This window comes from Strix uralensis, chromosome 20 (assembly GCF_047716275.1).
Source record: "Strix uralensis isolate ZFMK-TIS-50842 chromosome 20, bStrUra1, whole genome shotgun sequence".
Taxonomy (NCBI): Eukaryota; Metazoa; Chordata; class Aves; order Strigiformes; family Strigidae; genus Strix; species Strix uralensis.
In genome coordinates this window covers 1,990,543-2,004,585 of record NC_133991.1, presented here as the reverse complement: position 1 = coordinate 2,004,585, position 14,043 = coordinate 1,990,543, and positions in this window count along the sequence as shown.

Genomic DNA, 14,043 nt, shown 5'->3' with positions numbered 1-14,043 from the left:
TCTCCTTTTTTGCACGCCGACTTCAGATCTCCCTTCATCCTCTCCCCTCCTCGGCCGGTATCCAGGTCCTGGCTCGTTGTGTTCCCAGAGTCTCTGCTTCTCTGTGGTGATGCTGAAGCAAGTGGACAGGCCATGTTAGAGGGGCAGGAGTCTCCCAGGGGGGTGGGCTGCCTGGTTCCTCACAGCCAGCCTGCTGCCCTCCTGCCCCCTGAGGCTTGTTAGTATCATGGACAGGGCTGATGTGGGATGCAGGAGGTCCCAAGCTGTGGTCCCCTCTGAAAAGTCCACCAGCTTATGGTTGGCCATGAGCTAGCCCAGAGAGCCTCTGATGGCCAGGAGGTCACAGCATTGGCTCCCCGAGTCCTTCTTCATCTCAGCACACTCGCAGGAGCCAAACTGCTTCACCGGCCCCTCTGCCAGGTCAGTCCATCTCTGAAGACATGTGAAGGTCCTGGGCAGGGCCAGTTCTGGTGGTCACCAGTGTCCCACACAGCTGGCCAGGTGTTGGGGCAATGTACAACAAGCTCTTCCCTCTGCTCTGGCCAAGCAGTTCCTCTGCCCCTTCCCCAAAACAAGCACAGAACAGTCCTGGCCACAATATTTTGCCTGGCATGGACATGCTCTAGACGAACACACTTGTTATTTCTGTCTGCTCATCCTGACTTTGTAACAGTGACTAATGCTTTTTCTGGCTGGGAGAAGGTTTAGGGGCATGTTAGCAAAGTGACTGCAAGGAAATAGGCAGCTCCTCTGATCCCCCATCACTGGCAACACCACTTGTGCTGTTTATCCAGGCAGGAGTGGCCCAGTCATAGGTCTCATTGCTGGGACCTACAGAAACCATGTTCTGGGGGCCAGCCGGGGACATGGCACCCCCCGAGCTGGCAGCTGCTCCATTGTGGGGCAGCCTGCCCTCGGCAGTGTGTCTGGGCAAACACTCTATTCCTGCGTCTGGAATCTTTCCGATGCATCCAAAGAGACCGAGCATGGTCTCAGTCCAATGCCGAGACCGTGCTGGAGCCCACAGGCTGAACACAAGGTGTGCAATTAATGTTTCCAAGGAGAAACTTGAGGCACGGTGCTGGAAACCTGCAAAGCCCCATGGAGGCAGCAAACCCTGGCACAAGGTGGGGAGGGCTGGGAGGACAGGAAGCCAAGAGGCAGCACGACTGAGCAACCCCACGCCATCCCTCCTCCTGTGTCCCTGCCCTGAGCTTTCCGCTCTCAGCTGAGCTTGTGTTGGAAATGAGCGGAGCATGTGGGGCAAGGAGAAAAGGCTGATCCCAGCAGAGAGGGCCTGGCAGAGGGGGTGTCCAGCTGTCAGAAGGTGTCCTGTCACAAGCAGGCATCCCATCACAGTGGAGAGATCAGATTTTATTTCCTGTTTCTTTCTGCGAGCAACTTTTTTTCTTCCAAACCTTGTACCCATTCCCATTCAGAACTTGGCCTGAAACGGTGTCAAATAAACATGACTTTTTTTCACTCAGAAGACTGTCCAGCACCACAGGACAAGGTGAAGTCAAATGAAATACAGGAACTGGGGTTCATTGCCCCCTTAGACAGTGGTGCATCCTCTGCTCCGAGGTGATGCAGAGGAGGTGAAGTGCTGGGGTGCCTCGGTGGAGTTGGGGACTGCCTGTTTTTGAACCAAGGCTTCTCCAGCAAGCACAGACACGGTATTCCTACATGGAGGGCAAGAAGATTTGTCCTTGTGTTTTCAAGGGTACATCTGCAGGCAAATGCTATGGTATGAGTGGTTTTGGACCCCTCATCCACAGCCTGAAGCTTTCCCCAGGCCTTTCTGGCTGGAGGACCCTCAGCTGTTGCTGCAAGAGCTGGATTGGGAAGATCCAGAAAGAGCAGATGCTTCTGTATCCTCTGCCACGATCCTAAATTCTGGCCAGGAGTCTGAGAGTGACAGAGGCACAGTTGTCCTCAGGCTACAATCAGTCAGAAAGCAATGTTGCCAGCCACAGCCATCCAGGTCCTACCAGCGAAATCACCTCTCTGGTGGCCATCCTAGCACACTGGTGGCCAGCTCGCAGCCTGGTTTGGCCAACTTCTGCCTCCAACGCGTCTGAGGTTGCTCTGCGGTCAGTGTGGCCTTCACTGGCTCCAGATTGCCACTTCCATTCCCAGCTCCTTCTCTGCAGAGGCCCACACTGAATGAAGCCCTCAGCTAAGCAGCCACTTTGGGCTGTCTGGAGGTGTGCTGCAGGATGTAAGGACACAGAGGTCAGGATGTGCACTGCTGCCTCATTTCCAGGGGTTTTGTCCAGGAAAGCAGCAGCCCTGTGCATGTCACTATCCAGGACAAGCTGGGAGTCCCGCAGCCCACCTGTCCAGCCCAACTCATACTGGTCTGTGCACCTCTGACCCAAAGCCTGGGGGTGGTGAGGTCGATTCCTGCTGCTGGAGACAATCCCACGTTCATCCCTGCCAGCTTTCTGTCCTGAGACCTCTCCTCTCCACCTCCCCTCCAGCACAGCACATCGCCTCAGAGACAACACCCAGCCAGGCTGTTAACACCTCTCTCCTCTCTGCGAAGCAGCCTTGTGCTTGGCTAGTTTCTCCTCTTCTTATCTGCAGCATCCCTCCACTCCCTGCCCTCCCAGGGTCCCCCTGCTGCGAGGACCTCAGAGGCTGTGCAACCAGACAGAGCACATCCTTCCTGGTATGCTCTCAAACAAGCCCCGCACTGTTCACTGCCGTCATGCAAGGCCTTCACACCCACAAAAACTGGTTTGAGTTATTCCCCACTCTCTCCTCCAGTTCCCTTTTGGCACCTCCAGATTTATTCCTCCCGTTGCAGAAGTGTTTGGGATTCCTCTTATCTCTGAACACAGACTGCATTTGTACGCAGGGGATGTCATTTGATTACATCCGACCCAAACTTTAATCGCTCTGTGTAAAGTCTCTGTTGTGCTCAGTCTGTGCTGTTTGCCTATGTTAGGATCTTTTCTGAATTTCATTAGAGGAAAGACTTGTTTAAATAATTTGGGAAGCAATTTGGAAATACTTTTACTTATAAAAGCAGTGAGTTCAGTACGCTGTCAGTCGTGGATTTATATTGCCTTTGTTTGTGAACATCCAGATGGTATTCTCTGACTATTAAAATGCTTTTCATGATGTTCACAATGATTATTCACTTAGAAATTCCCACAGGAAGCTGACAACCCACAATTTGTCAGTCTCCTGCTTGAAAAGACTCAGCCAGTCCGACGAGGGCCTGAAACCACCCCAGTCCTCCAAGCAACGCGACTCCTCTCACTTGACAGGGACCACACGATGCACCTTGCAGGGTCGGTGCAGAGGAGCATTGCCTTGGCAGTAGGCACTGGTCAGGCATTTCAGAAAAGAGCCAAGCAGGTTGGGCATTCGTGTCACCTGTGTCCATCCAGACATGTCCCCTGGCAGCCCCAGCCAGCCCCGTTGCAAGCCCAGCTGCTGCAGTGGCTCCAAATGGGAGCTGGCTTTTCGGAAAGCCTGGCCCAGCTGTGGTGCCGAGCGCTGGGAAACCTGGCACTGAGCTCCTCTGAAATCTGGCTCTTGACACTTAATGACTTTCTCTCATACGACGTGCTCTGTTACTTAACTAGGAATAAAAGTCGAATGTTGATTGCCAGACTCTCTCTCCATCTTTTACTGTTTCTGAAGCTGCTCTGCATCAGCATCCCTCCCACGTTCTGCTGCTTTTGCCATTGCTCATGATTTTACACAAGTGCAGCACTTGGCTCCTCGGGCAGTTTCTGTGCTCCTCTGATGCCTGGCCCTGGCCTTGCCGAGCTGTACTGGGATGGTTTGTCCACCATCTGCCAGGTTTGCTCTCTGGCAGCCTGCCCGCTGTCTGAGTCAGGAGGAGGACAGCTTGATGACACCCAGACCTGGCCGGGAAGCCCAGAAGATGCCACGTTTTGCAACAGCCCCGTTCCCTCCTGAGCCAGGCACAAGGAGCTGGTGGGTTCCCTGATTGCTCCTGCTGGCACAGGATATGCTCCTGCTGACAAGTCACCCCTGTTTGTCTACACCAGGTGCCAAGCACGTGCTGTGTCCCCGTGCTGTCAACCTGTCCTGGCCCCAGAGAAGCAGATGGTCCCTGTGCCGTCCAGTCAGTGGCTGATACCTCAGGACTCACTTACCTTGCCCCAAACCCAGGGAGAGGGGAGGCTCTGCTTCTCTGCAGCATGCAGGTGAGGTGGGGGGCTTTGTCCAGGGTTATTCAGGTGCATCTCTGCCTCCTCTCCCACCCTCTCCCCTCACCTTCCCTCAGCCTCTCTCCCTGCCTGGGCTTGGGATGGCTGAACTTTTGCCAAAGCTGGAAAGCAGCTTCACCACCAGAGAGACGGTGTTTCCTCCTCTCCAAAGCACTATAAAGCCGGCCATGAGCCGGACGCTCAACTCCCAGACTGTCTGTTTCTGTCCAAGACCCATGCATCCATCCCCAGGCGTGGCGTGGAGATGCCCTGTGCATAGCCTCGCTGCCCTTCATCTCTCTCCAAGCATCCCTGGACCAGCCAGCCAGCCCACCAGCCCGCCCTTCCTTCCTCCTCGGGGGGAAAGTGAACAGCCCAGCGACTGCGCGTTTACAGAGCGAAGCCTCGGACGCCTCATTTTTCTGCCGGCTCGGCAGGGCTGGGAATTGGCTCCAGGTGTTTTTGCTCGGGTCTCGCGTGCAGAAAGGGTGCTGCAGAGGGAGAGGCTGTCTGCTGGGACCAGCCGCAGCCACCAGGCTGCAAAACATCGCACTTCATCAGCTCCCCGGGGAGTGCAGCACAGTGTGGGGTGCCAGGGGAGCGCCTCCCCCCTTCACACATCCCAGTCAAGGTCAGCTCAGCGGAAAGAAAGAGCAGGGACCGCCATCCTAGGAACAGCAGCCACATGGGGAAAATGGTTTTCAGCCCCAAACTCATCTCCGAAATGAGAATGGGTCCTGCGGCAGGCTGGCCACGCAGCAGGCATGCTTTGCCACGCGCAGGCATGCACACGCGTGGGTGGCACGCGCATACACGAGCATCCCCGTGTTGCTAAACGCATGCCCAGTTACACAAACAGCGCGCGACCGGCCAAGGAACGCAGCACCACCGGCTGCAGCATGCCAGAATGAACACACACATCGCTGAGTGCACCTCATTTACAAAACACCACCAGACACACACTCTAAACACAAACCACATGTTGGCCGGCGCGCACGCCCTCCCCGTGCAGACCAGCACAACAACGCTCCCCGCCAGAGACGCACGTCGGCACATGTGCTGTGTCCCTGTGAGCCTCGCTGCCCTGGAAGCATGCACATCTCCAGCCAGCCCCATGCTGATGGTGGACCTGCCCTCCACGTGGGGACATCTCCCATCCTGTCCAGCTCCCCCATGTTGGCAATGCCAAAGGACGAGGCTGGGAGGTGCCCTCAAAGATGTGCTGGGGGTTTCCTGCTCCCTGGTGTGGTTGGTGTGGCAAGGATCACCCACCCCTGGGGTGAGGGACATCTGCTCCAACAGCCTCCAGGCATCAGGGCACCCTGCCCTGCTCTGCTGCCATGCCAGGAGTGACAACAGGGGTGAGAGACATTTCTGAAGAAGCAGCAAGAGCTTGAGGACCATTAGAAACTCAGCAGAGGAGGAAACCCTAAATCCCTCTGATATGGATGCAGGAGCTGACCCTGTGGTGGGATCAGGTCTACACCCTCCACCAGAGAGGACCACGGCACCAAGAGCTGGAGCTTGTTTTGTTGTGGACAGGGCATCTTGTGCTCTGCACGTTCGATGCACCTCAAGGCTGGCTCTCATCTGCTGCTGGGCATCACCTCAGCTCTCTTGGGTCATATGTACACACACACACAGAGCTCAGCCTCAAGGGTTCCTCAGGCTTTGGTCCGTGTAGGCCTCCGCTGCAAGAAAGTCTGGTGGGGCTGCTTGACTCATGAAGCATGCACCCCATGCTTCTCCCATGTCCATTCAGGGCTCCTCGGGCAGCCCAACACTGGTAGGATTCTCCTGAGGCTCATCAGACCCCAGGTGGAGAGTCTGGACCTGGGCTGAGACGGCATGGTCACACCTACAGCATCCCTAGCCAGGGCTGGGCCTTTGAAGAGTTTTTTCCTTCAGAAACACAGCCAGGAGGAAAAGTGAGAAAGCCGCCGCACGAGAGTTGGTCAGAAACGTTTAGACAAGACATTTCTCCATTGGAATGTGCTGGCTCATCGCGATGTTTTGTGGAGACGGTTTGATTGCAGTTGAACTCTGCCAAGAAACTGCCAGACCTGCTGCCTGGCAATCCTCCACCTCCCCCTGCTCCTGAGCAGCTGCCTGGGGCATGGGCAGCAACCCAAGAGCCTAGAGAGTCTGCAAGCCCCAGGTCTCCACTCACCACTCCATGAGAAGCTCAGCTCCCATGGCTGGCCTGGGTTTTGGCTGGAGGACAGAGCAGCAAGAGGAGTAGCGTGAAGTCAGCATTCCCAGGAATTCCCTGGATCTGGGTGTCAGGGCAGTCGGCTTCAGATCCAAGGCCCTTGCCCCCCCAAAAAAATCTGTCGACTGGAGAAGCTTTGTGTCTTGGGTTCATTCTACATCCAAACAAATCCAAATCTCCAAATGTCAGATTTTTTGGGGAAATCAGACTTGCTGCCCTCCCCAGACCCAGCTGCCACAAGCACTGTGTGGGTATCAGGCTCCAGGAACTCCAGTCCCCAGCGAGAAGTGTAAGGACCTGATAGGAGGAAGCTGCCCCCTGTGTCTGTCTGCTGAAGGAGTGACAGTCCTCCCCAGGCAGGTTCAGAGACAAACTGGGTAAAGGGTGGGGAAAAGCTGTGCTAAGCATCAGCTATGTGCATCAATACTTTTCATGTGAAGAGGTAAACTATATCTGCTGTTGTGGCAATGAAACAGGGACTGGATCCCCCACCAAAACTACTTTGCAGAAAGATTTCTCTGCTCTTGGCAGAAAAGCAAAGACCATACATTTTGTGGCCAAGATTTGGGGCATTTATTCCTACGGCCAAGATGTAATATTGACTCTGGGAAGGATCCCAGTGTGGGGACAAGCAAAAGAGGTGGGGGATCTCCATCTCTGGAGGCTTTCAAGCCTCAGGTAGACAAAGCCACAACCACCCTGACCAAGTGTTGGCGACAGTCCTGCTGTGAGTCAGAAACTGGATTGGAGCCCTCCAAAGCCCCCCTCACACCAAATCTTGGGGGTTTCTCAGAGAACGACCCCAAGGGGATGCTTTCAAAGGCTAGACCATTCCTGCCAGGAGATGCAGGTGCTCTGCACACAGGCTGAGGACCATGTTTCATACAGCTGTTTTTTCACATTCACACTCCTGCCAGCCTGACTCCAGTCACGGGCAGCCACAGACCAGGCAAAGACACCATGTTTCATGAGACATGCGTGGACGGCTGACAGCCTAGCAGCTGCTGCGCAATTACAGGCGAGGGATCGTCTCCAGCGAACATGAGGGCTCTGCGATGTAATTCTAGAGGCGGTAGTTGTGTCAACGCAGTGCGCTGTTGTGGGACAGGTAATTCAATCTGGCCCTAGATTTCAATTAGAGACTAAACAATATAAAAGCCACATGGCATACGTGAAGTGTAATTGAACGCTGGCTGGCTGTCAGCTCTCAGAAGCAGCTGAGATGAGGCCCGTCACTTGCAAGTGAGTTCCTGCAGTCCCAGTCCTCCACTATTTAACATGAAGACAACATGATTAATGTTATAAGTGATTAATGGATGAAAAACATGATTAATATTGTCTGCAGATGGCACAGGCTGTGGTGGGAGAGAGCAATCACCAGGTCCTGTGAGAAGCAGTGTGTTTCTAGCTGTGTGTGAAGCCACTCTGGCAGGAGCAGAGCTCAGACCAGGAGCTCTGGCCCCGTAACTGCAGACCAAGGGTCCTGACCCCCATTCCCACGGGTGGGGGGCTCCCTCCCAGGAGGCAGCTTGGGGGTCTAGCAGGTAATTTGTGATCACGGACCCCAAAGCAGTGACACAGGGGAGCTGGAACAGAAGTGGGAAGGCTGTGAGTGTCCTGGTGTGCCCCCACTGGGAGCTGTGCTCAGCTCACACGCATCACAGGGGAGGATGGTTGGATGAAAGGTCGGGGGAGAGTCACAAACATTATTATAGAGAAGAAGGCAAACAGCATCAGGAGCCACTGAGCTACAGGGGACACTTTATGATGTCCATAAAGATGTTGTGATGGATGGTATATGGGGGTTCCATGTCCTTATTCACAGAGTCATGTTTGCAGTCGTTTAAGAGACTGGTTGCATTAAGCAGCCCTTCTTGAAGAAGAGGACAAAACTCTGTCCCTGGAGAGTGACAGGGGGGGACGGTCCCGCGTACAGCAGGGTGGACAGGAGCCAGTGTCCCAGCAGAGAGCTGGGAAGGGACATCTCACCATGGTCAGCTGTCAGTGCTGAAACCCTCACGAGGTATAGGGGACAGAGATCACAGAAAACCTTTGGAAGGACCAGCAAGACAAGGATTCAGAGAGCAATGTCTGTTGTGTGAAAAGCAATGGCTTTTCACCCAACAGTGCTGAAGGGCTGGAAACAGGCAACCTGTCCTGGGAGCACTGGGTGGGTCCCAGTGCCCAGCAAAGGAACTGGCCTAGCATGGAGCTCCAGGAAGGACCCCACAGCTCTCCTTGGAGCAGACATCCCTGTGGAGCAGTGGCCACCCACCAGTGCCCCACAGCCATGGGGCAGGGAGGCACCCAGCACTCGAGGGATTGGGACCATCTCAGGTCCACCCAACACCAGCAGTGACCATTCCCCCCGGAGGTGACCGGCGGGATTAGCAGCACATACCAGCTGTGAGCGACCGCCGGGTCAGCACAGCGTGGATCAACGGGGCTTTACCGGCTGCCCCTCAGGGATTATCATGACTCAGTGACACGCTTTAATAAATAAGTATTTTTCCCTGCAGAAATGGTGAGCTCAGCCAAGCCATGCTGCAGGGAAGGTTGCCCAGGGGGGGCAAGGGATGGCGGAGGGGAGGTGGGGGGGGGATGCGTGACTGCCTGAGGGTGGACGGCTCCCTCGCCGGGCGCTGCTGAGACCTTCAGGAAGCAGTTGTGGCACTGGTCCCCAAGGCCCCATGGCTCCCAGGGGACGGCTGGGCGGCTGGCGGCCAGGGGAAGCAGACGTGCGTGTGTGGGGAGGAATGTTTGCTCCAGGCAGGTCCAGTCCCTGCGCTATTTCTGATCCCAAGAGGCCCCGAGGGAGGGCTGTTTATCAGGGATAGACTGTACCAGATTGACTTGGCATCTTTAAAAAAAAAAACAAAGTTCATTTTTGGTTGGCTTTTTTTTTTAGACAAGAGGTAATAATGAGGATGGCTGGAGGAGAAGCGGGGTGACACAATATCATGTGGGCTATAAGGGTGAGGACAGGGTGTGCTGGAGGGCTAAGCACAGCATCTAGCAGAGCTCCTTACAATGCATTTTTGGGCCAAGGTCATCAGCATCCCTGAAGTACAAGAGGCACCACAAGGAATACGGTGGATCAGGAGGCTTCAGGAGAGCAGTGAATGGGTGATATTGAGAATCAGAGTAAGAGAAAATGGGCTTGGTGTGATGCTGCAAGAAGGTTTTGCGCCTAAGGCCATTCATGGGAGCTGTGCCCTGAAAGGTGACTTTGTCTGGTGGAAGCCCCCGAGGCAAAGACAGGCTGCAGATGTCAACCCTAAACCAGCAATGTGACATGGCTGTATCAAGAGGATCAAAGGGTCAAAAGGATCCTTGGGTGACTGAGGTTGGGGTCCTGGGGTAAGGAGATGAGATCCTGAGGGGTGGGATCTGCCACCTCTGTGCTGCTGCTTGTCCACCATGTGCCCTTGTCCTCTCTTTCTCCTGGGAAGCACAGACCCACGGTGGAGCTGAGCACAAGTGTCCATGCAGTTCCCTGAGGTCCTGGTGGCTGCCCACTGTCTTGTGGCTATATCCTGTCTGGCCACGTGCTGGACTTGTTGCTGATGCTGATAGTGGGAGGACCTGGACCACTCAGAGGAAGGGACAGAAGTACTGCGTGGCCTCAGCTCATTGGAGGGACCTGATGGTTGGGGTTTCATCACAGCTTCCAAGGAAACAAGACCTTGGCCACTGCCAGGGGATGTCTCAGATGGGGAGTAGGCACCTTTCAAGTGTCCATGTGGGACTGGAGGTGTCTCTGGCTCATGGGATGGGCTCCTAGAGCATGCATGCCGGACATCCCAGGCACATGGTGGGGCCAAGGCAAGCTGGACTGCCCCCAAGTCATGGGGAGACTGAAACAAAAGGAGACACCTACCTTTAACCCACCCAGAACAAAGTTTGTGAGAAGTTGCTTGCTGCTGGGAGCCCAGGAGGGCACAGCGCATGAGAAGAAGCTACAGGGCTACGAGCTAAGGGTCATTATCAGCCACAGGATGTCCTGGTTGGCAGGTACCTGAGCCTGCACCTGGGACAGTCTCCTGGCCAGGGAACGGGGCCAGCAGAAGCACAAGGCTGGGGACGGGGACAGTGATGACGACAGTTCTGGGCCACATGTCTGCCAGGGCAAACCCTGGGCAAGACGTCAGTTTCCTTTGGGAGGCAAGCTTGTGGCAGAGATTGTGGCGCTGGCTGTGTGCACATCCCTTGCCCACGGGAGCAAGCAGGGGACACGCAGGGAGAGCAGCCATCCCCGCTGGGGCAGCCCACGACAGGGCAAGAGCTGGCACAGGGTGACTCTTTTCAGGAATCCTCACCCGCGCAGCTCTCCAGGACTCACTCTCTGGCACTGGGAGCCAACTTCCAGGAACTCCTGGCTGCCTGGGAAAGCCTGGGCCGCCTGCATGTCTCCAGCCTTTTAAGGAGCTTGTCCTCCACAGCTGAATTCCCCCTGCCTTCTCCGAGCATCCCAGACAGCGCAGCGCAGGCACGGCCAGCTGTGCTCCAGCACGGTGCGCGTTGCTGAGCAGGCAGCCCCCACCATGGGGACTGGCTGCCTGCACTGCCAGACACAGGCAGGATGAGCTTGGGACCCTGCAGCACCTGGGCTTCAGAGGCAGCAGAGGGGACTGCTGAGTGGGAAAGATCCTGGGCAGGGATCTGAGGGCTCTCTGAGCCCACGCGGAAGGTGTTGAGGTGCACCATGGTGACACCTCCACTGAGCACTGCAGTGTGCATAGGCAGAGCAGGGCTGGGGCTGCGTCTACGCAGGGGCAGGCAGCATAGCAGGAGGGCATCCGTGGCTGTGCATAAGCACACACACACATACGTGCATGCGCTACTGCACCCTCTCCTCTGCACACATGGGTGTGTGTGTGTATGGTCCTGCTGGCGCCTGTTTGGTTGGGTGCTCCCATGCACAGCCCCGGTTTGTGTCTGTGTCCTGAGACACGAGCACGGCTCATACCTGTGCCAACAAGCATGGCCCCCATCCTCCTGACTCTGTGTTCACGTGTGTGCGTGGCTCTGCCGTGGCCAGGGGTGTGCAAGGAGGTACATGTGTGCAGACATGCACGTGTGGCTCTGCCGTTGCCTCATGAAGCTGGTTCACAGCGATTTCTGGGAGACCCGTGATGAACATGGGGTGCTTGCTGGCTGCGTGCCCAGAACAAGAGGGAATGGCTTTAAACTGCAACAGGGGAGGTTCAGACTGGACATGAGGAAAAAATGTTTCACAGCAAGAGTGGTCAGAGAGTGGAATAGGCTGCCCAGGGAGGGGGTGGAGTCCCCATCCCTGGAGATGTTTAAGGGTCGTTTGGATGAGCTGTTGGGGGATGCGGTGTAGGGGAGAACTTTGTAGAGTCGGGCTGAGGGTTGGACTCGATGATCCCGAGGGTCTTTTCCAACCTGAATGATTCCGTGCACACCCAGCTGCCCACTGTGTCTGAACCCTCCAGCAGATGTGGGGGTCCAGGGCGGGGGGGCCTGCATGTGGGGCAGGGAAGGGCACAGCTCCTGCTGTGCTGGTTGGGACCATGCTGGTCCCCACGTCATCCCCTGCCAGCTCTCCCAGCAGTTTGTCACTTCCAGAAGAAATCTCAGGGTTTGCCGAGGGACACGGCTTCCTACAATTGTCCCCTGAGCAGCAGTGCTGGGCTGGGCACGGGGCTGTGATTAGCCCATGGCCTTGGCACCGGGGACAGCAGCACTAGCACTGTGCTAGGTGGGGCAGCAAGATAAGGGGCCCAGATGCATATAACAGCAAATCCAAGGCTACCAAGGCACCAGGATGGGAGATTTCAAGACATGCACCTTCCAGAGGGACACCTTGTCCGTAACAGGGAAGTCATGGCTAGGGAAGATCCTCCCCATGCCCTGGTGCTGTTGGAGACAGAGGGACACCTTGCTGCAGTGTTGCCTGTGTCCTGCTGGTGCTGTCGGCTCCAAAGCAAGGTTACACGGTGGCAGAGGATGGTGGAGCTGAGAAGCTGCTGGCCTCTGCCTCCCAGCTTGTGGCACAGACGTAGACCCCAGGGCTTGGCCACCTCTCCCAGCTCCTTGCAGAAAGTGACCTGGAGTAATCTGATATTTGAGCAAGAGCTTTGCAGCTGGACGGGAGCGTCCTGTGCCAAGGGAGCTGCCTGGGGCTTGCAACAGGCACTGTGCCTGGGTAAGAGGCTCGGCCCCTGGCAGGCAGCATGGGACCCCTCTGAGCGCAGCACGAGCTGGGTGGCTCAGCACCATCCCAGGGGGGAGCAAGGACACAGGGTGCAAGGCTGTAGGGTGGCTCCCAGCACCACAGGGGCTTTGGAAGAGAGAGAAAGCACTGGGTGGGCTGAGTCCTCTCCAGCCATGGGAGGACTGGAGCCATGAGGAAAATCCAGGATAGGGCCAGGTGCAGGGAACCCAGCCAGCACAGACCACAACTTCCCCAGGGCTGTGCCTGTTCAGAGGCACATCTCATGGAAAAAGTGACCTGCGGGGCTCCAGGTTTAGTTTCTCACCACACGTCTTGTGCATTTTTCGAGGCTACTTTAGTTTTTGATCAGCAGTTAGGAAAAAAGAGTTATTGAAAACTGTTTCATTGAAAACTGTTTATTTTGCATGACTCATTATAACAGCATCTGGGTCTTCAGACTTACTCGGACTCTCTCCATCTGACAACACGTTGGTAGAAGTCACTGTGAGCTCTCTCTCTGGTTCTCCCCCTGGAATTTTCTGCAACCATGAGCAGAAGTCCAAGGGCAGCAGCAGCTCTCCATGTACTGCCTCACAGCACCAATTCGGCAGTTGCCAAGGATCCAAACTCTGTGTTGCCCCACCCCCTGGCAGCTGGGCCCAGACACATCCCGCAGTGCCTTGACACTGCTAGTATTTTCTAGCCTTTCCATCTACTCATTTCACACTCCCTCTTCAGTATCAGAAACATGCCCTTTAACACCAGCTCTTGTCTCAGCACAACCTCTGCTTGCTGCCAGGAGCATCTTAGGGAGCTGGAGGTGGCCCAGCGGTGCTTGGTCCTTCTGGCACACTTTGGGCATCCCATCCCATCCCATCCCATCCCATCCCATCCCAGCTCTGCTTCCTCTGAACACTGCCCATCCCATCCCGCCTGGCAGCCACTGCTGGACAATTTCTCATCCAGAAACAACTCCTGATAGTCAGGGCGACTCCTGGGCAGGGAGACCTTCCTGCACAGCCCTTGATAGGCTCTTTAGCCAGCCAAGGGGCCATGGGAAGGTAGAAAGCCTGGAAAGACCCCTCCTCTTCCAGGCAGTTTTGTCTCCAAGGCTGCTGTCCCCCAAGGTGACCTCATGCAGATAACAGCATCCTCATCCTGTTGCTCAGCTCTGCTGCCCCAAAACCACCAAAAGCTTGTTGAGAGGGTCAAGGTCATGGTTCTACCTGTCATGTGTCTGCAGGGTGAATGAACAGCCTCAACATAAAGGAAAGAGCTGGAGCAGGGTAGGGAGGGTTTGGACACAGGCTACAAGGCTATGTGGGGAAAGAGAAGAGCTTCAGGAAGCAGAAGGAAAGGTCAAGGGATCCCCAGTGTGGGCACAGCACTGCTTGGCCTCCAGGACATTGGCACATGCCTGTCCTGGCGCTGCTCATTAGCGTCTCAGAGTGTGCCAA